The sequence below is a fragment of the Anolis carolinensis genome, chromosome 2 (assembly GCF_035594765.1).
Source record: "Anolis carolinensis isolate JA03-04 chromosome 2, rAnoCar3.1.pri, whole genome shotgun sequence".
Taxonomy (NCBI): Eukaryota; Metazoa; Chordata; class Lepidosauria; order Squamata; family Dactyloidae; genus Anolis; species Anolis carolinensis.
Window position 1 is genome coordinate 160,580,081 of NC_085842.1, and position 27,016 is coordinate 160,607,096.

Below are 27,016 nucleotides of genomic sequence, written 5' to 3' on the forward strand. Positions count from 1 at the left end.
CTCTTCACACTGAAGGCAGGGGAGTGGAATTCTAGAAGCTGTGCACTGATGCAACGGCACTGCAGCACTGCAGACTGAAATACAACAGAGCACACGGGCTTTGGCACTTAAGGGAGTAGTCTAGCTGTTGGACGGGAAGAAGGCTGGAGGTGCAGAAGCAATAATGTCATTGCTGTTGCACACACCAGACGCAAATGGATCGGCTCATAAAAATAAGCACAGAGCATGCCCTTCCTCAAATAAGGAAAGAGCCACATTAGCCGCCTATTTCCCTCAAGCACAAATACGTTTTTGGGCACTATCCTTACAGAATAAGATGATGGACCAGTGACGTTCTTGAATCAGGAATGATGACTTAACACATTACTTGAAGGTAATGATCCATTTTCAGGGTCAGATGGTTATGATGCATCTATTCCAGCAAGAAATCAGTCATGAACATCATTCAGATACCCAGCTTGTTTCGCTTACCTCTCTTACCCTGCGACCACAAACAAGATTGGGTGAGATCCTATGACAGTTTTTTCTAGAGTAGCCTCTTCTGTAATTCCCATCACTTTCAATGGATTTGTGCTACATAGGACAGGCAATGGATTTAGCCCACTAAGCTAAACCTTAATGGGAATTTACTACTATGGTATTTTGGCTACAGTACTAAAACTCTGTTCAATGCAGAATTTTCTTGATGATTATTTCTCTGATCCATCTACACTCAGTACTGCAAGAAGATAAAACTGGAAGAAAGTGTAATAGGCCAAATCTTTGAAGAAATAGTGAAATAAAATAAGCATGTACATGAAACATGTATTATAACCTTTCAGAAAAAGTATTGTGTCTTAGCTGACTTGAAACTGCAAGGGTTTGTGTGCATTGCTGGCTTCATCATGAGTAAGAGTGTAACAATTAACTAGCAGATTAATTAACTAAAGCTAAATAATCACAAAATAACAAATCTACATAGCAAAGCAGAAATTGCATGTTTATTTAGTCTATCTTGGCTCTGATGTATTCAATATTATGACAGATAACCAAAAAAGAAAGATGATCTGGACCTTCAGGTTTTGCACAGTAGGTGTTCAATCCCCCACTCTCTGAAAACGTTACTCTTTGACTACAATTCTCAAAGGTCACCAAAGTGTGATGTCCTTTTAATTTTTAAGTGCAAGCTTCAGTACTAGCTTCAGTGTATTTTCCTATGATTTTGAGGACTAGATGGCTATTCAGAATAGGATGTTTGGGAATCTAACCATGTGAACTGAATGGGAACTGCAGGGCTACTAGTAAGCACAGCCTGAGAGGCCAGAGAGGAAACAATGAATCCAAAACTTCTGAAAGGAAAAAATAGATGCTCTTTGATCCTGCTTCTGGTAACAGCCTTTGGCAGAGAAACAAACAGCACTGAAAAGAAAATTAAGTCTCAATCAGCTCCATCATAACCAGGAACTGTACAGTCATCGTTCCCACCCATAAACCAATGTAAATAACTGATAGACAAGATCAAATAATTCTACTTTGTTCCAAAGGTACAAAGCTTAAAAAAAGAGAAGAGGGTGAAGCTGCTTTTGTGTTGATGAAAATGAACATTATCATGAAATGGCTTCAAGCAGTCCGCCACTACATCCTTTACACATTCCTTCAATTCTAGGGACACTTGCATTACTTAAACATAATCTAGAACACCCCCCCCCCCCCCAGGGAAAAAACCCAACAAAATATAAAAGGTGAAGTGAGTGGTCTCATATTTTCTGACTTCCAATGAGAATGCCATTGTATTGTGGGGTTACAAAAAGCATCACTTCCACATGAATTTTTGTAGATCAACACATGCAGTCACATGTTGAGGTGAGGTAGAACATTTGTTTTAAGTGACTATCGACTCTCCCATTTTGCAAATAAAATTAATATTACAAATTCTAACCAACAAAGTTTCAAACTCTTTAAAATCTTACTTTTTTGCTGTTATAAAAAATATAGCCGTACATTGCAGGCAACAGCAACTCAAGAACATTAGAGGTACAATGGCAATCCTGAAATGTCCTGTCTGCCTGAATGAAGGTTTAAGGGTGTAAACATTAAATGAACAATTTTATGAAAGAAAATTAGAACCTAAAACGTTTTGACAGAAGGGTCTCCTATTTAAGAAAAAAATGTTGTTTGGTACTACGAAGTGTCAGAACAGCTTTCACTGTAGGGCTGTGTGAACTGTTCCCCTGTGAGATACAACTTCCATTCCCTGGTAACATGTGTGCTTGTGTATCAAGTGCCTTCATACTGCTTTTAGACTTATGGTGACCCCATGGACTTCATAGGGTTTTCTTAGAAATATATCCTACAGCAAAGAGTATTCATTGGAAGTCTCCCATCTAAGCACTAGCCATGCTTGACCCTGCTTAGTTTTCAAATCAAATAGGATTTTGTGCCTTTAGGATATTTAGGTCAAGCACATGTCCCTCCTGTTCAATTCTTTCTTCTTTGCCTGGTGATGATCAGGTGGGGAAAAAAAAAACATTTGATCAACCATTCCCATGTACAGTTGGTGCACCCAAAGTAAGAAGTGATGGAAAAGTGCTCCCCACAGTGAGTCCTTAGTGGGGAGCTAACTGATGGTCTACAGTTGGTGATGTTATTAACTGCATTTAAACTGACTTTTATTTATGGTGATCAGTTTTGTCAATAGCCCTGCCCACATCTTTCAAACCTGGGAACTTCTTTGATTGAATCCACCACCTGGAATATATTGGGAAAATATGGCCCTTCAGATGTTATTGGGCTATAATTCCCATGAGCCCTTTCCAGCATAGATAATTGTGAGATGTACTGGGAATTGTAATCCTGTTCGGATCTAGAGGACCCTGCTTGCGACTAGCCCTGGTTTAAGGTCTTAATCTAGGGATTTCTGATCTGATTTATTCCCAAAGACACTCCTCCCTCAGGAACTATTAGGAGGTGAACATGCCCTCCCTCAGGAACTATTAGGAGGTGAATCAACCTCAGGAAAAGCATTCCAGTTAAACCCATTAGCTGTTTCATTTTCTTGAAGAACAGGTTGTTCCCGAGCCCCTAATCTAGCCTTCTGCCCCAGGTGTGGTGGAGAATACCACTTTACTGCTAGGACTGAAATAAGAAGTAACTGCTAGATCAGTCCACTTTTATCTGTAAACAGAACAGCTGCCGCTGCCACCCTTCCTTCAGCATCTGTTGCCAGAGACGATAACCTAATTTTGCCTAATAGAGGGGTTGCCTTTCTCTCCTTCAGGAGCGAGAAGGGAATGGGCCTATGAGATTGATGGAAAATGACATTTGGTTTGTGATACTGCAGTGACTCTTCTCCATAGATGAAAAATCTGATGCGCTTCTCATAAGCGGGCCATGCCAAGTTTCTTAACACACACACACACACACACACACACACACACACACACACACACAGCACTGTGGCTGAACTGGAAGTGAAATAATTTGAGGTCACATGCAAACTTGCCAGCTATCACAGAGTGAGCAGAACAGACAATCAGTTGGATCTAATATCCAGTTAGGTCAACAGCAGCTGTCACCACCCCCAACAGAACAACAACTATCATAATAATAATCATCATCATCATCATCATCATCATGAGAGTGATCACCACTCTGTTTCAAAGGTAGTCCTTGATTTCAATTAACATAACTGATAGATGCCGGGGAAAATGGTACTTGGCCAAAGCAATGGGATATGAGCGTTTTTCAAACTTTTCAACTGCATCAGATTATGCTACCCAAATGATGGCTTCTGAGTAGGGACAGGACATGAGGTCATGCCTATTCCTTTGTCTGTATCAATGATACAACAATGCTCCTCATTCTGAGTCACCCAGCAAGAGTGGAGAGCCTGCCATTCTCCAGAGAGTGCAGAACATTCCCATCAATCATAGCCACTCTGTTAGGAATCACGGATGAGGAGCGTTGTGACAACATTTGGATGGTCACAATTTCCATGCTGTCTTTTGACCTAACTTCAAGATTGTACTTCCTGCTTGAACATCCAGCAACCTTGCCGTTTATCCAGGAAGGAAAACAGATCATAGGGGACCAGAGGAAGGAGACCACAGATGAAGACTGCAAGACCTGACTAAACCTTTGAAGTTCTGTTGAAATCAAAATAAAGTTGCCTCATAGGAAAGACTAGGGAGGGAGCTCTGAAGATGTGGCACGTTCTCAAAGACAGGTCATGTGACAGATGGCTTACGATGCTTCCAGAAGAGGTATTTTTTATCTTGTCATGAACTTCCCTTGTTCACGAAGTTTAAAATTGGCAGTGGGGAGATTCAATTGGTTCTCTCATTGCTCCTTTCATTTTTTTCTTTACACACACACATGCAGCTCAATCAAGAAGGAAAAGAAATAGCTCCATGATATCTTTTGACGGGTAGCACTAAGAGTTATCCATCTGGAAGTACTCTTAGAGGAACTCAGAGTACAAGGTTTCAGGTTTGCGAAAATGAAATGATGGCAAGAAGGACATATGCTGGCATTTCATAAATATTTTAGAATGTCAGAAAAAAGTCAAGGAAGACAAGCTGTTCATCTTTTCTACAGAGAAAACAAAAGATTCAGAAAAAATTTTAGTTGAACATTAAGAAAAAAACATTGTTATGAGAACAGCCATTCAGCAATGAAACATATACTATGTAGAAAGCACGTGGAATCTCACTCCTTGTGGATCACTGGTAGTTTAGGCTCAATTTACCAAAGCTAAAATCATATGCTTAAATGTTTAGAATTTAAAGATAATTTCTCTCACACCTCATTCACATCCTGGCTACATGACAGAACTATTTGAAGAAATAGTTTTTGTACAACTCAAAGTGGAACTGCATGAAGCATCAAGTGCAAAACAGCTCTTTTTGGTAATTGTCTTCCATGTATTCACAGAAAGACACGTCTACATTAGATTTGATGGTATTTACTTGACCATTTCCCAAAAGCCATTAGAAAAGGGCTGTTGTTGTTATACAACTTTAAGTTAACTGTGATTAATGGTGGCCCTGGTCCTGCTGGTTTAGACCAAAGGCCAATCTAGACTGCTTCCTACAGTATCCAAAAACTAATTTTTTTTAAAAAAACAATATGGAATCCTCAAACAGACTCACAAAATCCTTTTCTAAAAAAAGGTTGATGGGTACAAATAAGCACTGATGGGTACAAGCAAATATTTATTGTTCCAACATATTTTTGATTATTTTGATTGTACTGGGCTCTCATCAGGGAAATTCTCAAGTGAGAAAGGATCAAATTGAATTATGTTGGATCCCAGTACAGGAAACTGATGAGGAAGAACACTGAAAAGGAGGGATATCTTTATTGAGAATCTCCTCTATCAAGAACAACTGAAAAGAAAATGTATTTCACGTATTGGAGCAATAAATACTGCTTGTCTATTCATACTTTTAGAAAACTGTTTGGCCTGCATCTTATTGGTAAATTTCAATTGGGATGAACTCATTGAATCAACGGTTGGATAACAAGTCAAGAGAAAACACCAATGATTCAGTGGGTCTCCTCCAGTTGGAACCAACCAAGAGTTTTTTTTTACTCTTTTTAGTATCTAACCAGATGCCTCCAGGAAGCCCATAAGCAAGGCTTTAAGACACTTACTGTCTCTATTATTCCTCAACATCTTGTCCTCGGTGAGGCACTGATTCTAATCCTGAAAACTCAATTTAACCAGTATGAGTAGAGGCTATCATGGAACTTACCCTTGAATCAATTTCTCTATCATATTTATTTATGCAGTTTCAGAATGTGGATTAACTGCATTGAATTGGATTATTTGACAGTGCAGGCAAATATAATCCAGTTCAGTGCAGTTAATTCACAATTTGAAACTGCATTACATAGCAGAGTAGATCCAGCCTAAGTAAGCCCATGCATAGAATCAAATAATATGGGCTGTGCTGCATTGGCTATAGATTTGCAGCGAATGCATGCAGGAGGCCATCTAGAGGTACATCAAGTGTGGGAAAATGAGGCTGTGATCCCTGAGGCCCCATCTACACTGCCAAAAAAATCCTGTTTCTGAATCCAGATTATCTGCTTTGAACTGGATTATATGGCAGTGTGGACTCATATAATCTAGTTCAAAGCAGGTAATCTGGATTCAGAAACTGGATTACAGTAGTCTCGCTTATCCAACGTAAATGGGCCGGCAGAACGTTGGATAAGTGAATATGTTGGATAATAAGGAGAGATTAAGAAGAAGCCTATTAAACATCAAATTAGGTTATGATTTTACAAATTAAGCACCAAAACATCATGTTATACAACAAATTTGGCAGACAAAGTAGTTCAATATGCAGTAATGCTACGTAGTAATTACTGTATTTACAAATTTAGCACCAAAATATCACATGTATTGAAAACATTGACTACAAAAATACGTTGGATAATCCAGAACGTTGGATAAGCGAATGTTGGATAAGTGAGACTCTACTGTATATGGCAGTTTAGATCCAACCTGAGGGGCGCAAAGGATATCTGACGAATCCCCTCATCCATCAAGGATCATTGCTTTGGTTTATGCTTTTGATGGTAAAGCGTTCAATAAAACTTTCTTGTTTGATCTGGTCCACCTAAAACCTAAAATGAAAATTGCTTCTGAAGTAAAAAGATTTAGATGTAAATATGTCAATGTTTATACTCACAGATGAACTCTGTTTACCAGATCTCATATTTTCAGAATTTGAGACGTTACACTTGAGATGTGGCACCATGTTACCTACACCTTGCTCCAACAGACTTAAGACATCTCTTTTACTCAGTGATTGGATTTTAGGGTTATTTTATCTTGAAAACTAGGGTAGTACATTTTTATTGACTGTTTTACACTATCTTGGATAGCCCACATATTATTTTTTTCTGAACTCAACAGTCTTTGAGAAAGAAAATGAAGCCATATGAAATAAATGTAGGGTCTTTCTAGAACCAGAGCAGACAGGCAAATCACTTTTGTTTGAGCATGGAATTTGTCTATGAATGTCTATGTGGTGGGCAATCCCATTCATTTCATAAGGGTTTCTTAGGCAAGGAATATTCAGAAGTGGGTTGCTAGCTTTTCCCTCTGAAATATAGTTTACAGCAGCAGTTCCCAAACTGTCTTCCACACAGAGTTCTGCAAAAACATGTAGGGGTTTCACAAAAAACTTTTAATTTTTTAAAAGATCTTATTAAAATTCAATGTAATTCTGCTTTAAAAATGAAATTTGAATCTGTGCCACTGAATGACTATTGGGTAGGACTGATGAATAGGCTATCCGAGCAATGCTTTCATTCACATCCACCCTTTGATGCGAATCAGGCTTTGTAGCTTATGCTTACATCCAAAATTAAATTTAGGAGTAAGTTGGATGCTGCCCCAGATTTATGTATTCAGCTGTCAAACATATCTGAAGTACAAAAATGAAACAATTCCCTTCATCACTTTAGGTGTGAATCCAATATTTTCCTGTACGAAAATACATGTTTGTGGTTATATCCAATATTTTCTTCTTCTAAAATAAAGGTTTACAGTTATATTTAAAATGTTTGCTCTTTATTTCCAAACATACTACACTATATAAAACAGGCAATAGGTGTAGTCAGGCATGGGAAAACTTTGGCCCTCCAGGAGTTTTGGACTTCAAGTCCCAGAAATCCCAGCCAGCTTACTGGCTGTTAGGAATTGTGGGAGTCGAAGTCCAAAACACCTGGAGGGCCAAAGTTTGCCCATGCCTGGTATAGATGGAAGAAGGAAGAGCTTTGTGGGTTCGAAATAGTTAGGGACCGAGTTAGTGTTCTGGGAGGCCGAGGGCAGTCCTTTGAAGAGTTCTATGGCTGGAAAAGTTTGTGAAACACTGGTCTACAGCATCTGGTAATGGTTGGTGTTTCAATTGTAGACTGACTAAATTAATGGAATGTACATTAGTTGTGAGTATCCATTCATTTCAATGGGGATGCTCTTATTAGGAGTAAGCACATAGACCAGTCTCTATAACCTCTAGCTAACTAGTGACATCTTTGTTTCTATGGAATGTCTTCAAGTCATTTCTGGCCTATGATAATTATTGGGCGAAGCTGTCACAGAATTTTCATGCTAAGACTTGTTTTGAAAAGCTTTGAGTGCGTCAAGGAACACAGTCTTATCTGAGCTTTAAAATATGAGTGAATTTATGTTGGGTAATTTATTCATTTGATTTGTGCCCATTGTTCTTTCTTCCACAGTTGGACCATCTGACTAATATAATGAAGAGAAATTGCTTCATTATAAAGGTGTGCGGCAGCAATGCCATAGTGCCGCAACCCTTTATACAGTTTGGAGTGGAATTAAGAGTGGAGTATTCGACTCCACCTTGCTATACTCAAAGTGGAAGGGAAAGCAATTCTCTTCAATTCTGTCAAAGTTGCCCCTCACCCTTATAGCCTGCTCTTGGAAATATCCTTTTCTCCCCTTCAATCATGCTTGGGGAGCTGTTCTGGTACATACAAGGAATAACTAGTCCAGGGTGAAGGTAATACCTCACAGGTAGAATGCCTTTCTTCATCTGGAAAAAGATCTCTTTGCACCATTCATATGCACTGCATCTGCCTTTGCTTGTACTCAGGACTCTGCTTTTTAAAGGCAACATTAAGTTTTGACAAGTACATCATCCGTGTATCCATGGTAGATATGCTCCTAGATTTTGAATGGATATACAAAACTGCATGTACAGTAGAGTCTCACTTATCCAAGCTAAACAGGCCGGCAGAAGCTTGGATAAGCGAATATCTTGGATAATAAGGAGGGATTAAGGAAAAGCCTATTAAACATCAAATTAGGTTATGATTTTACAAATTAAGCACCAAAACATCATGTTATACAACAAATTTGACAGAAAAAGTAGTTCAATATGCAATTATGTTATGTTGTAATTACTGTATTTACGAATTTAGCACCAAAATATCACGATATATTGAAAACATTGACTACAAAAATGGCTTGGATAATCCAGAAGCTTGGATAAGTGAGACTCTACTGTAATAGCAAACTCTATTACACTAGAACAGTGGTTCTCAACTTGGGGTCCCCAGATCTTTTGGCCTACAACTCACAGAAATCCCAGCCAGCTTACCAGCTGTTAGGATTTCTGAGAGTTGAAGGCCAAAAACATCTGGTGACCCCAGATTGAGAACCACTGTGCTAGAATATGCTGGTCTGAGAATACTCTAGGACCTAAATATGCCTAGAGAAGATATACTTTTGTCAGCGGTGGGTTAATTCAAGTCACAGGTATTAGTCCTATGGATATGGAGATTGTACCATACATTGACAGCTATTTCAATTATGGGATAATGGGGTTCAGACATTAGGTATGCAGAAAATCAGGTATATGCATGCTACAAATGTTTAACTTTGAAACATGCTGTAACCTGGTTTTCCATTATCAGCATCACAAAACTTTTTCAAATGTTCCCCACAGCCCGCTTACTGGTGCATTATGAAGTTATTACCATCAATAATTAAGAGCTCATTATTCAAAAGAAATGAAAGGATAAAAAACTTGAGGTCAGATTCATGCCGCAGTGAAGAGATGCATTATTTCCTTTACATGCAATTCCCAGTCATTCACCAAATGTGTCTGCATTTTTTAGTTCTCCTTCAGAGAAATTTTATATGTGTGATCTACATTTCAGCACTAAAACCCATCATTACCACTACTAGCATGACTGCCTACTTGTTTCTTTAAGCTGGCTGTGTGTTTGTGTGTCATGTTAAATGCTTTGGATACTTGTGTTAACAGCAGTAATACTGTAGCTGTTATGGCTCTTTTGAATAAGCAAGGCACTTTACAACCTCATAGAATCTCATTCATCCTCACAGAATCACTTTGATCATATTTCTGCCATGAAAAGATTGGGAATGTCTAGGGAGAAGCAGGAATTTGATCTTGCTATCATACACATCTAAGCCTCATATCTAACCACAGTATTATTCTTGCACTTCTTTCCTTTATATCCCCTCTAATATTATGTTAAAAGAACAATGCAGTCCTATGATAAAAGTACATGGTAGTTAAGGCTGGTCAAGTTATTTTGACATCCAAATCAGAATATCCTGTCTTTCCCTCTGTCTGCCATTAAAATACTATAACAGTAAACTAACGATTTGCTGCCCAAATCAACTTACTTGTTCTGCCTAATGTTGGTAACTAGATATTTATTCCCTCATCTTAAAGTAATGGATGATGTTTACTTTAAAGTGTCTCACTTTAGTTGAGACAGTTTAAAGTAGATAGAGATGGCTAGGAATGAACTTGGGACATGCTGCTTTCGAAAGAAGCATTCTGTCACTGAGCTGTAGTTTTTCCTTAAAGCTATTTCTTCAGATATATATACAAGTGTTAGGAAACTACCAGGACCTCTCAGACTCACAGTAATAATGATTCTCCTAGACCCACAACCCTGACCTTGTAAATGATTATGCTTCAAAACACAGCCTTGTACACAGGCTCTCTTGCTGACCTCCATCCTAAGGACAGTAAGTTCCTGTTTGATGACTGGAGTATTTCTACACCCATTTAATGTATAACACAGAATGCAGCCTGAAAGAAATCAATGGACATATGCTTACAAGACAGAGATGGGGATCCTCAAATGCAAGGGCTGAATTCGGCCCATAAAAGCTCCTCATTGTAGCCTGTAGACTTATCCTTCTCAGGCCATGGTCTTTCTTCAGTTGCAGACAACATCAGTCTGCAGGACTGAAAGGAGAAGTCAACACTGGTCTCTTTTAGGTATGAAAACACAACTTTTTAAAATAATAATAACAATTATTATTATTATTGTTGTTGTTGTTCTTTAAGAAAGAGATAAAATAAAACACACAAATAGGCATTTAATATGTATAAAACTACAAAAACTACACAACTACATCCTATCCACTTCAGTTCAACATATACAAATACAAACTCTTTACTGACTGTCTAACAGTTGTTCTCCCTCATTAGTTTGCTCCCTTTAAATGATAGTCACCACACTTCGGTTTTTGGCAACACTCTACTAATTCATAAAACACAGCTTTTCATTAAAGACTTTCAAGTCTAATCTTATTGCTTTCTAAAATGTAAGGTAAAAAGGTAAAGGTTTTCCCCTGACGTTAAGTCCTAAAATGTACATTGTAACGATTGAGGTGACAGGGAATTTGAATCCCACCGCTGCCACCAAAATTTGTACAGAACTGAGGGTGACAGGGAATGGAATCCTTTTGATCCCACCGCTGCTCCACCAAAATTGTAACGAGGTGAGGTGACAGGGAAGAATCCCTTTTTGATCTTACCACACACACACACAGATACCACCACTTAATAAAGATATCTTATGAGAGATGATGTTAATTGATTATTTATTTGACTATCTTCTTCGCTGCCACCAATGGAGGAGACGTCAGGCAGATGGCACTGGTTCTTTTAAGCTGTCTCTATTTGTTTTACTTCAGATGTTGTTGTTGCTTAACTTAATATAAGAGTATGACAGAGGCTTGGTTAGAATAAAATCAAAACAAGTTTATTGCAGGTACAGAGCTTGATGGTTTCATATAACTTGTTAAAGGCACTTCGCTTAATGGTTACAAACGGTTATGAGGTGGTCAAACTTTCAAAATATTTCTTTCTCTGGATTACACTAAACCCTGATCCTCCTGGATCCCCTGGGATTAATTTTCCCTAATCCACAGGCTCTATAAATGACCCTAGACAAGTCACCTAACTTGCCTAGTCTGGTCCAACTTAGATCTGACTCAAATCCTTCTATTTGAGCCAACCTGATTCTCTACACAAGAATCAGTTCTTTCACTGTGAATGGAAATCACAGACTGCCCTGGGTTTTTAAATATTCCCCCTTTTCCTTTCCAAGCGGCGGTTGGCTCCGCCCCTGTTGCTAGGGTAACCTGTTCTAGCATTCTAAGATGGCTACCTTCCCCCACACATCATCAATTTAAATACTCACCATTTTAAACTTAGCCAAACCTGACTGTTCAAACAAAATCAAATACACATGTCATCTATAAACAAAATATAATTATACACTTCTTCACACACATGTACATAATTTTAAGTATAAAAGCCTTTTTGCTGTTTCAAAATGATGATTTTTAATATACTGTACTTTCATCCCATTTAAATTATGATGTTGTTTTTATCTGGAACTTTTTATATTACCGTATATACTTGAGTATAAGCAGACCCAAATATAAACCGAGGCACCTAATTTTACCACAAAAAACTGGGAAAACATTGACTCCAGTATAAGCCGAGGGTGGTAAATTTCAGAAATAAAAATAGATACCAATAAAATTACATTAATTGAGGCATCAGTAGGTTAAATGTTTTGAATATTTACATAAAGCTCAAATTTAAGATAAGACTGTTCAACTCTGATCAAATCATTATTCTCATCTTCTTCAATGTAAATGTGCTTATGTATCCTTTTAATAATAATAGAGTAAAATAATAAATGCAATAATAATAATAAGATCAGAGTGAAATAATAAATGTATTAATAATAATGATAAAAATAGAGTAAAATAAATGTAATAGTAGTAACAATAATAGAGAAAAATAATAAATGTACCATATATTCTTGAGTATAAGCTGACCCAAATATAAGCCAACCAGGACCCTCACCCGAGTATAAGCAGAGGGGGACTTTTTCAGTCTTAAAAAAGGACTGAAAAACTAGGCTTATACTTGATTAAAATTAAGTATTTTAATTATATGCCACTCTGGGATCTCACAACAGAGGGCTGAACCATGGCCTGGAACTGCATATTTCAGCCAGGGAGCCCTGTATCCTCTAAAGCAGCAGTGTCAAATTTGTGGCCCTCCAGATGTTTTGGATGTCAGCTCCCAAAATTCCTGGTCTTTAGACAAGCTGGCTAGGGCTTCTGGATGCTGGAGGCCCAAACACCTGGAGAGCCACAACTTTGACACATCTGTTCTAAAGACTGGGGAAGACAAGGGAATGCCACAGCTGACCTGACCAATTTGTTGTCTTCAGCCAATATCTTTGTCAGCTATCTGGGTCTTAACTTTACTTGGAAATGAACCCCATAAAGAGTGAAGCCAGGTACTTGGTTGAGACACTGACTTGTGAAGGTATAACCAGGAACCCAACATCAGGTAGACATGCCCCTACCTTGGAATGCACTGTTTCTGAACTTAAATGGAAGCAAGAAGGAAGTGAAGACAATACGCAACACCCCCTTCCCATTCTGCAAGGGCAAATCTTCTTCCCTTCCACCCACACTCTGCTTTTCTGTTAGTAAATTAGCCAGATACAGTAGAGTCTCATTTATCCAAGCTAAACGGGCCAGCAGAAGCTTGGATAAGCAAATATCTTGAGATAATAAGGAGGGATTAAGGAAAAGCCTATTAAACATCAAATTAGGTTATGATTTTACAAATTAAGCACCAAAACATCATGTTTTACAACAAATCTGACAGAAAAAGTAGTTCAATATGCACTAATGTTATGTTGTAATTGCTGTATTTACGAATTTAGCACCAAAATATCACATGTATTGAAAACATTGACTATAAAAATGGCTTGGATAATCCAGAAACTTGGATAAGTGAGGCTTGGATAAGTGAGACTCTACTGCATTACAAAACAGCAGAAGTCTTCAGTGGCCTCTTTTACCAAAGGAAGCCAAACTCATTTAGAACTACCCTTGGATATTATCAGTTGTTAGGGAAATTTGGAGTGTGTAACAATTATTTTAGCCTATCAATTGCATAATGTTTGTTTGCTGATGGGGAGAGAAATTAGCTGTCACTTAAAGAAAGGGCAACTTGGAAGTCCCTAAACAGACTCAGAAATGGAGTGGGCAGATCAAAAGAGAACCTGGCAAGATGGCACTACCTGGAGGAATCCTCCACCTTGTGTGACTGTGGAGCTGAACAAACAACTCCTCATATGTATGTTTGCCCACAATGCCCTGCCTTATGCACAGAGGAGGAATTGTTTAAAGCTACAGACAATGCGATTGCTGTTGCCTGCTTTTGGTCTAAAACTATTTAGCTGTTTGTGATTCCTTTATTTTATCACTTTTAAACTTATTTGTTATGCAATTGTTTTGACACGAAATAAATAAAAACTTAAAGAAAGTTACAAAAGTGAGTTTCAAAATATGGTTGGAAATAATGTCAGCTGAATACAGTAGAGTCTCGCTTATCCAATGTAAACAGGCCGGCAGAACGTTGGATAAGCGAATATGTTGGATAATAAGGAGAGATTAAGGAAAAGCCTAAACACCAAATTAGGTTATGATTTTACAAATTAAGCACCAAAACATCATGTTATACAACAAATTTGACAGAAAAAGTAGTTCAATACGCAGTAATGCTATGTAGTAATTACTGTATTTACGAATTTAGCACCAAAATATTACAATGTATTAAAAACATTGACTACAAAAATGTGTTGGATAATCCAGAACGTTGAATAAGCGAGTGTTGGATAAGTGAGACTCTACTGTACTTGCAAAAATACCTAATACCAACATCATTTCACTATGAGCTGGTTCAGTATTAAGAAAAAATTGAAGAGAAAAAAACCCTGTTAACACTCAAATTTAAAACTGATTTGCCTTTACCCACTGAATGAAATTTGTTTATGAAATTACCCCTCCAAACATGTAGAAAAGTCTGCTGCAGCTGTACATCTTCATGCATAACCTTATCTCAGATTATGCTTTAAAAGTTGTCTTGATGTTAAGGACTGAGTTATGACTGCTGAAAAGACAATTGGAAGCCATTATTACCTATATGTCTTTTAATGTTACATTGAAATCTTTGATATTTTTAAGTAACTTTCTTGAACTCTGCCTCATATTTAAAAGTAATTCTTGTCCATGATCTACTGAATTGTCCTATCATGCCTTTGGATAAAGGAATAGGCATCCGTGACTAAGGCCTCATTTATGTGTGACAAGTTGTTCATGACTGGAGCTGGCTTGGGGTTATAGACCTGGCAAGAAGCCCCATTGATTTCATTGCACCTGACTTCCAAGTAAGCAGCTTAAACTTCGCAGGTTGAGATTTACAACATGTTGAGTACTATTCTGCTTCTCACTTGTGGCAAATTCTATGCATGGCTGTTGTCCATCAGTTCCCAAACCAATATGATGAGGAGACGGGGAATAAACTCTGCACCAGATTTCTGGTTGGTGCTGGAGCCAGCAACTCCCTTTTGAGAGCAATCTGAGGAGGAAGGGAAGTTCCTCAATAGAGAAACTCCTTGGTGCATGTGTATTTTCAAAATAATTTGGACCCAAAACATTTGGATAGAAATAACAGACATATTAAGATATATTATGATGGCAAATACCTGAGCCAATATAAGTTAAACCCAGTCAGTACCAGGCAGAGTAATGTATCTGGCACAGATTTCTATTAAAATTGTACTGGTCCCCTAAGACACATTCATATAAATGTCTCTAAAATAAATGCAAGTCACTGTAGCAGTAGTTCTATATACCTCAACTTATATACTAAGCCAGCCATTCTTAAACTGTGTGCTGGGGAACTTGCAATAGGAATGCAGGAGTAATGCAACAAATAAATGAATTAAATTTAGAATTAAATTAAATTTAGAAGCTTGCTGATTCTTTGTGTGATGCACAAAGAATCAGCCATTCATCTTTCCAACTGACCTCTCTATAGTGTGGATACCCAACTATGGATTCTGGTCTCAATGGTCTTATGAAAACAGAGGGCTCTTACTTTTGAAGTATGTGCTAAACTGCTCTTGGGACTCTCCTGATTTATCACTGCATTTCTGTTGGAAGCAGAACATTTGTATGCAACTGCCTTGGGTTATGGTAGGGCTAAAGAAGAACACTAAACAAATCATCTTATTAACAGGGTGACCATAAACTGAAGTCAACATGACTGGGCCGGGGATGGGGAGCCTGTGGTCCTGCAGATGTTGCTGGAAATTGAATTCTGCAGAAGTTATTTCACTGTTATTCTGAGTTTGCTGGTCATGGAATGGGTGCAAATATCAATGCAAAGCACTGGCTTTTCATGACCAAAATTACTCAGCCATTTATCTGGTTTTTAGATGCCACACATCTCCATAATCATAATGGTTGGAAGCTTGTCTTAAGGAAATGCCACCCAACCACATAACAGTTGAGATTCTCATGACATTAAATTCTGAGGACAGTTCCATATTCTCAGCATTTTTTTAATTTAATCATCTGGAATTGTTTCATGTAGAGAGAAAGAAAGAGATGGAGGGAGGGAGGGATGGAGAGAGAGAGAGCGCTCTATTTTACATGTTCTTGTGCACAGCTTCTTGAGCTGAATTGTCTCCTATTCCTTGTAGACAACCATTGAAACATTCGGGTAATGTGCTAGGATATCTAAAGATTTTTTATGCTTAATGCTTTTCTTAATTATGTATGTGGCTCAATATTTCAGAAATGAGATTGCTGTGAATGAGATTCTCCATCCTTATCCTTTCCTGTCTTGGTGCAGTACTTTTTTTCTGCTCACGGGTCACTGATGCAGAGACAAACAATAGGGAAAGCAATTTCTTTCATAAACATGGTAAGGTGTTGAGATACCATCTGATCTTGGATAAGGGTCAGCTCCATTAGTACCTGAATGGTAAACTGTCAATGAATGCTAGGTGCTGGAGGCTGTGTTTCAAAGGAGGAAAATGGCAAACCACCTCTGAATATTTCTTGCCTAAGAAAACCTTGGGGCTGCCCTAAGATGACAGGTGACTTGAGGGCACATGCACACAGACATGAAAAGTGGTCTACTTGACATCCCTAATCATGAACATAGCATTTGACAAATTAAGATCATCCCTTGCTGTCCCTTAAACCCAGTCCCTTGGACACTCAATATGGTAATACGTTAAAGTTGCAGGGAGATATTTGAATCCAACATCAAAAATAGTAAACTCCCCATGACATCCCCATTTTAGGTCAAATTCTTGATCTGGAGAGTTTGCTCATCCTTAAAAATTGAAATCAACAAGAATTTTAGTATTTGTCTCTGATTCAGAGAAAAGCAACTTGTGATTCCTCACTACTGCTGATGGAACTTGCAGTTCTGCAACATTTGGAGAATCATACAATGATTGCCCCATGTGCTAACCCCTTGCCAATTGGTTTCTTAGTTTGTAAACACTATTCATTTACATTATCAACATATCTCTATATTTCATTAGCAAAGGATATATGTTTCAAAACATGCTCAAACTCGGCATTTATTCTTACTCTACACACTGGACAGGGATGCCTGCTTGAAGATTAATAGGCCTAGATAGATTTCTTACCCCTTCTTAGCAAGATGTTCAATGAGGATTCAGTTATAAAGGAGAGTTTAGCTGCACAGAAGAATCAATGCAATTTGACACAATTTTTAACTGCCATGAATAAATGCTATGAAATTACAGACAAAAGATTAAATAAGTTTACTTATTTAAGCTACTATTCTGTACTACCCTAAATTTGATGCTAAAAATGTTGTAAAACTACAGATCCCATGATTTCATAGAATAGTTTCATAGTTGGAGAGCCGGACTATAGTTGGCCACAGAGCAATAATAATAATAATAATAATAATAATAATAATAATAATAATAATAATAATTAATAATAATAAAAAGAGGGTTGGAAGAGAACCTTTGGGCCATTGAGTCCAATCCCCTTCTGCCTTTGTGCACCAAAAGCACAAGCAAAACACCCCTGACAGATGGCCACCCAGCCTCAATGTTAATTATTATTATTAATAATAATAAAGAGGGTTGGAAGAGACCCCTTGGGCTATTTAGTCCAATCCCCTTCTGCCTTTGTGCACTGAAAGCCCAAGCAAAGCACCCCTGACAGATAGCCACCCAGCCTCAATGTTAATAATAATAATAATAATGCAATTTTGTGATACAAAATCCAGCATATCTATCTTGTTTATTGTGTCATACAATATAATAATAATAATAATAATAATAATAATAATAATAATAATAATAATAATAATACAACTGCAAAAGGCCACCCTGCTGGGATCTGTGCGCATCATCCGAAAATACATCACACAATCCTAGACACTTGGGAAGTGTTCGACTTGTGATTTTGTGATATGAAATCCAGCATATCTATCTTGTTTGCTGTGTCATAATAAAATAATAATAATAATAATAATAATAATAATAATAATAATAATAATAATGGTTGTAAGAGAAGAAGAGACCCTTTGGGTCGTTTAGTCCAAACCCCTTCTGCCCTTGTGCCATGAGGGCCGGATAAATAGCTTTGATGGGCCGCATCCGGCCCCCGGGCCTTAGTTTGGGGACCCCTGGTCTATGACATGATATCAAGAATGCCTGTGTTTGCAAGAGAGAGAGAGAAAGAGAAAATGAGACAGTGCAAGAGAAAAGACCAAATTTAGAAAACCTCAATTTCAGTAACTTTAAATGCAGTTGACTATCATGACACGCTATCAATCACATCAACAAGGACCATGAATATTATTAAACATTGTTATTTGCTTAGCATTTTCTTGCTATTGCTGTCCAACATTTCCCTGTTTGGAGTGTGGGGAGGTAGAATCACATCTTTCTAAGACTGGCTTGTGACCTCACTATTTGTGTTGCTTTTATTTTATTATCCTTTGTATTGTATAAGTATGTACAGCACTACTCCTGCCTATTTGGTTCATTCTACTCCAATTCAATATGACTTACTCGAAGATGAGAATAGATAGCACTGCAGCCTTGATTTATTAAGATTGACAACAGAGAGACATTGAAGGTACCTATTTACACTACTGCTTTCTGTTCATGACATAATTAATTTGGGATCTCATGGATCAATCTACATCTGTAGGACCCTTCCTTGGGTCAGAGAGCTGGGTTTAATTGCAGTCTGGCCCCTTGCATATATATGATTTTCATGTATACGAGGAGTTATGTCCATTTAACCTGTTTCTAATCCGAATCTCTCATTTGCAAACCACTGGATACATTTTATCCAGTGTTTCATTTATTTCAATGATTGCTGCGCACATGACAGGAAAGTGCTCAATTATGAATGGGAATCACATGATCAGCGTGGATTTTGTATAGTTAAAGTGAGCCTGAAGGCTTCGCTGGTAATGGCAGATTTAAAGTCAATGGAAAAAGAAACAATAAACATTGGTGGCCATGTTACAGAAGCATGCTACCTATTAAATCAAATTAGCTCGAAGAAATAGAAATGTGTCCTATGTGAAGCTTGTCCAGTTTCATAAATACGATTTTACAGTGTGGTTTGGGGTACAATGCAGAGAAATCTGACCACGCTTAAATCCCAACAAAAGAAACCCCTCTCTTTCATAGAGAGTGAAAGCTCTCAACTGCACCAAATCATACTTTCTACCTCAAAGCAATTGAAACTCAGGGCAAATTTGTAATGATTGGCAAGGTTGTCTTGGGGAAAGGAACCTGATTCACTTGTCTTTTACGGCAGGATCTTTTTGATGTAAATGTGTGAATATCATCCAGCTATAACCATAGGACACTTCTGAGCAAGCGTTACCAGGAATTTTACATGGAAGTTATTACTGGATGCCATCTGCTTTTCTTTAAGTTTTTTTTAAAAAAAAAAATATTTCAAGCTCTTTCTCACTTTTATGGAACAGATTTCAAATTCCAGCATAAAGTCAAACAAGTATATCTTCATTAGACTTAGGTTTGAGCTAACCTCTATTCTTGGGGTGGGAAATCTCTCACCTTTCAGGTGTTGTTGCACTCCGGTTTCTGTCAACTTTAGTCAGCATAGTTAATGATGAGAAATGCTCAGAGATGCAGGACAAGAACTGGAGGGCTGCATGATTCCCACCCGGCTCTAGCAGCTTCTACATGCAAACACCCACAAGAGAAACTCAAGTGCCTTGTTAACATGGACTTCTGAAAGACTCTTGAACAAGTTGGCTCTTTATAGCCTTGCAAATATGAAGTTTTTGCATAAATCAATTCACACTCTAGTGAGGTTTACTTTGAATAAGAGTCTGTGTTCAAAAGCAACCCAGAGCTTACTTAGAAATGCCTTTAAGGAAGGATGTGAAATACTATGATACACCATTTTACTGAACTATTTAGGACCAATTATGTGGTTCGCCTTCATGCTTGGTATTACACATATGTGGGATAACAGCTGAGCTTACAATGCTGTAGGGAGACGCTTTATGGTGGAGTCTAAGCCACATGGCAAATCATCATGTAGGATATGGCTCACCACATGGAGCAGTGGCCCTATAGACATTTTCAAGCAGTCTCTATGTGTGAATCATGTTGTCTGAAGATCTGGTTGGTTTTTTTTTTTTAAAAAAAATAAGCATTCCTTCCATTATTGTTATTATTTATATGCTTGGCAATTTTATTTGTGGCACTGCTCATCACCACAATAATAACTGTGTGAAGAAGGCCATTATATTTTCTGGGTTGCTGTGAGTTTTCCGTGCTGTATGGCCATGTTCCAGAAGCATTCTCTCCTGATGTTTTGCCTGCATTTATGTCAGGCATCCTCAGAGGTTGTGAGATATACTGAAAATTGGACTTTCCACAGATATATAAACCACACTTGCCTAGTTTCCAACAGACCTCACAAACTCTTGAGGATGCCTGCATTAGATGCAAGTGAAACATCAGGAGAGAATACTTCTGGAACATGGCCATACAGCCTGGAAAACTCACAGCAACCTAGTGATTCTGGCCATGAAAGCCTTCAACAACACGTTATGTTTTCTTTTTTATTCAGGAAGACATGAGGCAGACCAAGAGGGGTTTGCTCAAGGCCACCCAACAGGAACCTGGATTAGAAGGGTGCTGAACTGCTGGCCAAGTCCCACCCTTTCCCTTCACTGAGGCCCACCAGGTTCCTTGCCATGGCTGTGATGTAATGTAACACTCTCAAAACACTTCCCGACACCCTCCTTTGCAGACTCCATGAAAGGGCACTGGGGTTCTCCTCTTTGATAAAAGCCATTGAAAAAAATGTTTCTGAAGAGGCTTTTCTAAAGCACTTTAACACAATGACAAACAAGCCCACGGTGCAGCCACCATCCTGTCTCACTGCAAATTGCTTGCGCTCTTGCCAAAGCAGCAGCAAAAGCCTATGCAGCGAGTGCTAACACACAGGCCCAAAGGAAAGACAACACAACCCACACAGACCAAACCTCTGAAGCAAAAACGGGAGGTGTCACAGCACACAAGCCTCTTCCTTTTGGCTCTCCAAGGAGCTGTCCATTTCAGCACCAGGAGCCTGAAATACTCTCCAAAGAGAGAAACCTTCCCCACGTTTTTTCCCCCCTGCACCACAGAAAGACAACCTTCAGAGGAAACAAACCGAGATGGTCAGCACCAGTATCGTTATATTGGAAACACAATTACAGTATGTAGCATTGGCCGACCCAGACTTTTTCCTATGGATAGCCAGCCCCCACAAGGGTTGTCCCCATCGTGTCGAGAAGGCGAAGAATGTGTGCAAATCATCATCATCATCATCTCCCGCCCCCGCCCAGGAAAGCCTTTTGAGGGAAGCCGCTACTAAACACCTCCCCCTTCCCGACACCCACCAGTGCCAAGCACATTGCTTCCTACTCTTGTCCTAAAGAAGTGATCCCATGAGAGCACAAGACCACTTGGATACATGCTACACACATACACACTACACTGTGGCTTGTGGAAATTGGGGTGCTTCACCCTGCTGTTTTGTTATGATTCCGCCATCCAGACAACAGGCTACCCCACTGCACATAAATGGATTCAACCAACTTTGGGTATTTTTTTTTCCATCCTCACAACAATCCTGTGAGGTAGTTCCCATTGAGTAAAGTAAGAGGGCTAACGCATACACACTGACCTGCCTGCAGGTCAATAAGTCAGGCTTACTTGAGGCTAGGAGTACATCTATATCAGGCATGGGCAAACTTCGGCCTTCCAGGTGTTTTGGACTTCAACTCCCACAATTCCTAACACCCTACCAGCTGTTAGGAATTGTGGGAGTTGAAGTCCTAAACACCTGGAGGGCTGAAGTTTGCCCATGCTTGATATACATGATAGAACTGATGCCATTTGACACCACTTGGGCCCTACCATGGGCTGCCAGAGTCCAAGAAAAGGCCACAGTGGGGCCGGAAAACGGTTTCCAAGCCTCCCTGAGACGGACAGCCTTACTTACCCCCAAGCCGCCACCCCATTCGAGGAATACGGATCATGGCCTGGGGTGGGGGTCTCTTTTGCAGTCTTTCTCTGCCCAGCTCCCGATGCTTGTCTGCCTTCACAGACGCCTCCCCCTCCCGCCAGCCCTGGCAAAGAAAGGTGGTACCTTGGTCAGTCAGCCGCACCGGGGGTCTCTCCGGCCCTTTCCAAACTTTTTTCCTCTCCCCCACTTCGGGGGCAAAGCAGGAGAATCTGGAGCTCAGAGACAGCCCTTTCTCCTCCCCTCCTGCGCTGCTTCCCCCCTCCAAGCTAAAGGGGGGTGGGGGAGAGCATTTAGCAAAGCGATGGGAAGTTACTTCCCTACCCTCCGACTCCCCGAAGGGAGTGGGTTTGCGGAGAGGCCCCTATCCCCTCCGTCCCCTTCTCCTCCTTCCTTCTCAAAGATTGAGAGGCTGCTCCAGAGCCAGGAGAGGAGGACTTTGCGGCGGATCGTCTTCTGAGAGGTGGAGGGGGTGGGGGGAGGCAAGGAGGCCCTTTTCTCCTGGAATGATGCTGCCCTGCGCTAACCCCGCTGGGTCTGATGCAGGCGGAGGAGGAAGAGGGCCCGGATTCAAGGATGATGGGCTGCCTTGCCAAGAAAGAAAGAGACCTGCTAATGGAGGAGAAGGAAGGTGGTGGCGATGATGGGGAGGGAGAATATGGCCCACTGCACCAACTACCTCAGAGAGAGAGAGAGAGCGAGAGATTTTGACATCTCTCTCTCTTTCTCGGTTTGGGTTCCCTTTCCCCCCCCCCCTCCCTCCCGGCCTGCCTGCAGGAGGAGAGAAGAGAGAGAGGAGAAGAGTCGGCGCCGGCTCGCCTTCCCCCAATGCAGAAAAGACGCGCTGGGATCCGAGGGAGGCGGCGGGGGTGGGTTGGCGGAGCCGGGAAGAGCGGGGAGAAAAAAGGGGAGAAGGAGAAGATCGGCTCTTCCAGCAACCCCACAAGGGAGGGGGGGGGGGGGGAGAAGGGAGGAAGGAAGGAAAAGAGGAAGGAAGAGGAGGAAATATGAGATGGGGAAGGAGGGGGGGGGAGAGTTCACAAGGCGTCCCTCTCAGCAAAGCTGAGGAAAAGTCAGCACTTGGGGCGGAGAGAGAGAAAAAGGGAAGTGGGTGGAAGGAGGTGACCACTAGGCAGCCTAGTCCACGACCACGACATCTAAGGGACGCTTTGAAGGTCTGAGAAAAAGGTTGGGAGTGCCAAAAACGGAGAGGATGAATGAGAGAGAGAGGAAAAGAGTCAATGCAGGTTGGGGGAAGGGGCAGAGGAAGGCAAGGAAGAGCCACAAGGCCTGGGAGATCAAGGGTTCCCAAAGGGGGGGGGGGGAGAAGGAGGGAAGCCTGAAGAATGGTCTAACACTTTCCAACAAAGGATTCCCCCATGCAGGAAGCAGCCAGGCTTCGAAGCTGCAAGTTCATTCAATGCTAATCAAGGTGGCCAATTGGACCATACAAGGGAAGCAGCCAGGCTTTGAAGCTGCAAGTTCATTCAGTGCTAATCAAGGTGGCCAATTGCAGCATCCACACCTGCTTCAGGCAGACAAGAGTTTTTTTCTCCCACCCTGGACATCATTCCATATGTATATATGTCTATATACCCCACTTGCCTAGTTTCTAACAGACCTCACAACCTCTGAGGATGCCTGCCACAGATGTAGGCGAAACGTCAGGAGGGAATGCTTGGGGGAGGAGAGGAGGGGGAGGTGACCACTAGGCAGCCTTGTCCACGAACACGACGTCTAAGGGACGCTTTTGAATGAATGGGAGGGAGAGAGAGAGGAAAAGAGTCAATGCAGGTTGGGGGAAGGGGCAGAGGAAGGCAAGGAAGGGCCTCAAGGCCTGGGAGATCTAGGGGTCCCAAAAAGGGGGGGGGGGTAGGGAAGCCTGAGAAATGAAGGGTCTAACACCTCCCAACAAAGGATTCCCCCCAGGTAGAGCCAGGCTTTGAAGCTGCAAGTCCATTCAGTGCTAATCAAGGTGGCCAATTGCACCATACAAGGCCGCCAAACCATGGCTTGGGAGATCTAGGGGTCCAAAGGGGGAGGGGGGAGGGAAGCCTGAGAAATGAAGGGTCTAACACCTCCCAACAAAGGATTCCCCCCAGGCAGAGCCAGGCTTTGAAGCTGCAAGTCCATTCAATGCTAATCAAGGTGGCCAATTGCACCATACAAGGCCGCCAGAGCCATGGCTGGGGAGGTCTAGGGGTCCCAATTGGGGGGGGGGGGAGAAAGGGCAGAGCGAGGAGTGAAGGGTCTGGAAGGTCCAAGGAGGAGGAGGGGTGGAGGGGAGCGGAGGCACTCGCTCTGCGGCAAGTCTTTGAGGGAAAAGGGTTGGGTGAGAGAGAAAGCGAGAGGGGTTTTTCAGAGAGACCCTTCGGCCCTCCCCGGCGGGACACTTACGGTGGCGGCGGCCGTGGCGGCGCTAGCGCGACTCCCGCAAGGCGTTGCTGGACTGCAGAGGTGGGGAGGCTGCAGGAGGAACTGCGGTTGCCGCCATCTTGGTGCGCTGCCTCCCTCCCCTCCCTTCCCTTCCCCTCGCCTCTTTCCTCCCCCTGCCCTCCCTTGCATAATTGATGACTCGCCGCGGAAGAGGAGCCCCGCCAAAAAGGAGCCCGAGCTGAGGCAGCGCCGACCGGGCTAAGCCATCCTCCTCCTCCTCTTCCCCCTCCTCGAAGCCCCCCGCGCAAAGTTCGCCGGAAAAGTTGGAATCCCACTCACTTCGGGGAGGCTCGGAAGGCCCCTCACGGACGCCCCGTCGGAGGCCCGCTCCTGGACGGCGTCGTCGCGCGCGGCTTCCCTTCGCCCATTTTGGGACCCAGAGGCGGTTGCGGGGGGAGGGCGCCTATCCCGTGAATAGCGAGGGAGAAACCGCGCGCTCTCTCGGTCTCTCTGTAGCGGAAGGAGTCCAAGGGAGGCGCTCGGCTCCCACCTCAGGAGAAAAAAAAAAAAGGCGGGATCGCAGCTCAAGCAGGCCTGAGGGCCCCAAAGAGCCCCTTTTTGATGGACAGGGACGCGGCCCAATGGGCAACCTCCCCGCAGGAGGGTGTGGCACAAGAAGTACAGTAGAGTCTCACTTATCCAAGCCTCGCTTATCCAAGGTTCTGGATTATCCAAGCCATTTTTGTAGTCAATGTTTTCAATATATCGTGATATTTTGGTGCTAAATTAGTAAATAGTCATTACAACATAGCATTACTGCGTATTGAACTACATTTTCTGTCAAATTTGTTGTATAACATGATGTTTTGGTGCTTAATTTGTAAAATCATAACCTAATTTGATGTTTAATAGGCTTTTCCTTAGTCCCTCCTTATTATCCAAGATATTCGCTTATCCAAGCTTCTGCCAGCCCGTTTAGCTTGGATAAGTGAGACTCTACTTCTACATCAGACATAGGCAAACTTCGGCCCTCCAGGCAGGGCTGTAGCCCCGGGGGTGGGGTCAGGGGTTCAGCCTCCCCCTCTGAAATGTTTCAGGTTTTGTTAAAAACCAAGACCATGTTCCAGCCGCATGGCCCGGAAAACAAACAACAACCTTGTGATTCTGGCCATGAAAGCCTTCAACAACACATCACCATCATTATTATTGATGGTGATTATTATGATAGAATCACAGAATCTGAAGAGACCCCCAAGGGCTATCCAGTTCAACTCCTTGCCATGCAGAAAGGCACAATCCAAGCCATGAATTTCAACTGGTTAACCAAATCCACATGAGTGTCCACTGAAGTTTATCTGTCTTGAGTGTCCACTGAAGATTATCCATGGAGCCTGATTTATACATTATTTTGTGTTATGGAACTATAGTAGAGTCTCCCTCATCCAAGCTAAACGGGCTGGCAGAACCTTGGATAAGAGAATATCTTGGATAATAAGGAGGGATTAAGGAAAAGCCTATTCAACATCAAATTAGGTTATGATTTTACAAATTAAGCACCAAAACATCATGTTATACAACACATTTGACAGAAAAAGTAGTTCAATACGCAGTAATGTTATGTTGTAATTACTGTATTTACGAATTTAGCACCAAAATATCACAATATATTGAAAACATTGACTACAAAAATGCATTGGATAATCCAGAACCTTGGATAAGCGAGTCTTGGATAAGTGAGGCTCTGCTGTACTTTTCATAATTCACTAAAAAAAATTGCAACTCCCCTTCCCATTTTTTTCTGGCTATGGTCCTGCCTCCAGGTGTTTTGAACTTCAACTCCCATGATTCCAAACAGCCGGTGGGATGCTCCACCACAGACATCAGAAGAGCTGTAAGGCCAAGAAGAAGCCATAAAAGTGAAGACTAAGTGTTCTTACCATACATCATTTGAACTCTGGAGGAAAATTCTGAGAGTGCCTTGGACCGCAAGAAGATCCAACCAGTCCATCCTCCATGAAATAATGCCCGGCTGCTCACTGGAGGGAAGGATATTAGAGGCAAAGATGAAGTATTTTGGCCACATCATGAGAAGACAGGAAAGCTTGGAGAAGAGAATGATGATGGGGAAAATGGAAGGAAAAAGGAAGAGGGGATGACCAAGGGCAAGATGGATGGACGGTATCCTTGAAGGGACTAGCTTGACCTTGAAGGAACTAGGGGTGGCGACGGCCAACAGGGAGCTCTGGCATGGTCTGGTCCATGAGGTCATGAAGAGTCAGAAGCAACTTAACAAATAAAGAACAACACAAACAAACCTTACATCAAGACAGTGGTTCTGAACATGTGGGTCCCCAAATGTTTTGGCCTTCAACTCCCAGAAATCTTTACAGCTTGTAA

General features: G+C 41.2%; 1 protein-coding gene across 5 annotated transcripts in view; it reads right to left on the reverse strand.

Annotated features, from left to right (window-relative positions):
• scn8a (sodium voltage-gated channel alpha subunit 8) overlaps positions 1–24,773 on the reverse strand; it is a 124,032-nt gene extending 99,259 nt beyond the window's left edge. For 4 of the 5 annotated variants that reach the window (XM_062969254.1, XM_062969251.1, XM_062969253.1 and 1 more), the window contains exon 1: positions 24,641–24,773. The gene's annotated coding sequence lies outside the window, so the exon portion shown is untranslated. Of the gene's footprint in view, positions 1–22,369; positions 22,510–24,640 lie in introns of those variants that run through there. The other variant, XM_062969252.1, reaches the window with a different exon arrangement.
• Positions 24,774–27,016: the final 2,243 nt, after the last annotated feature.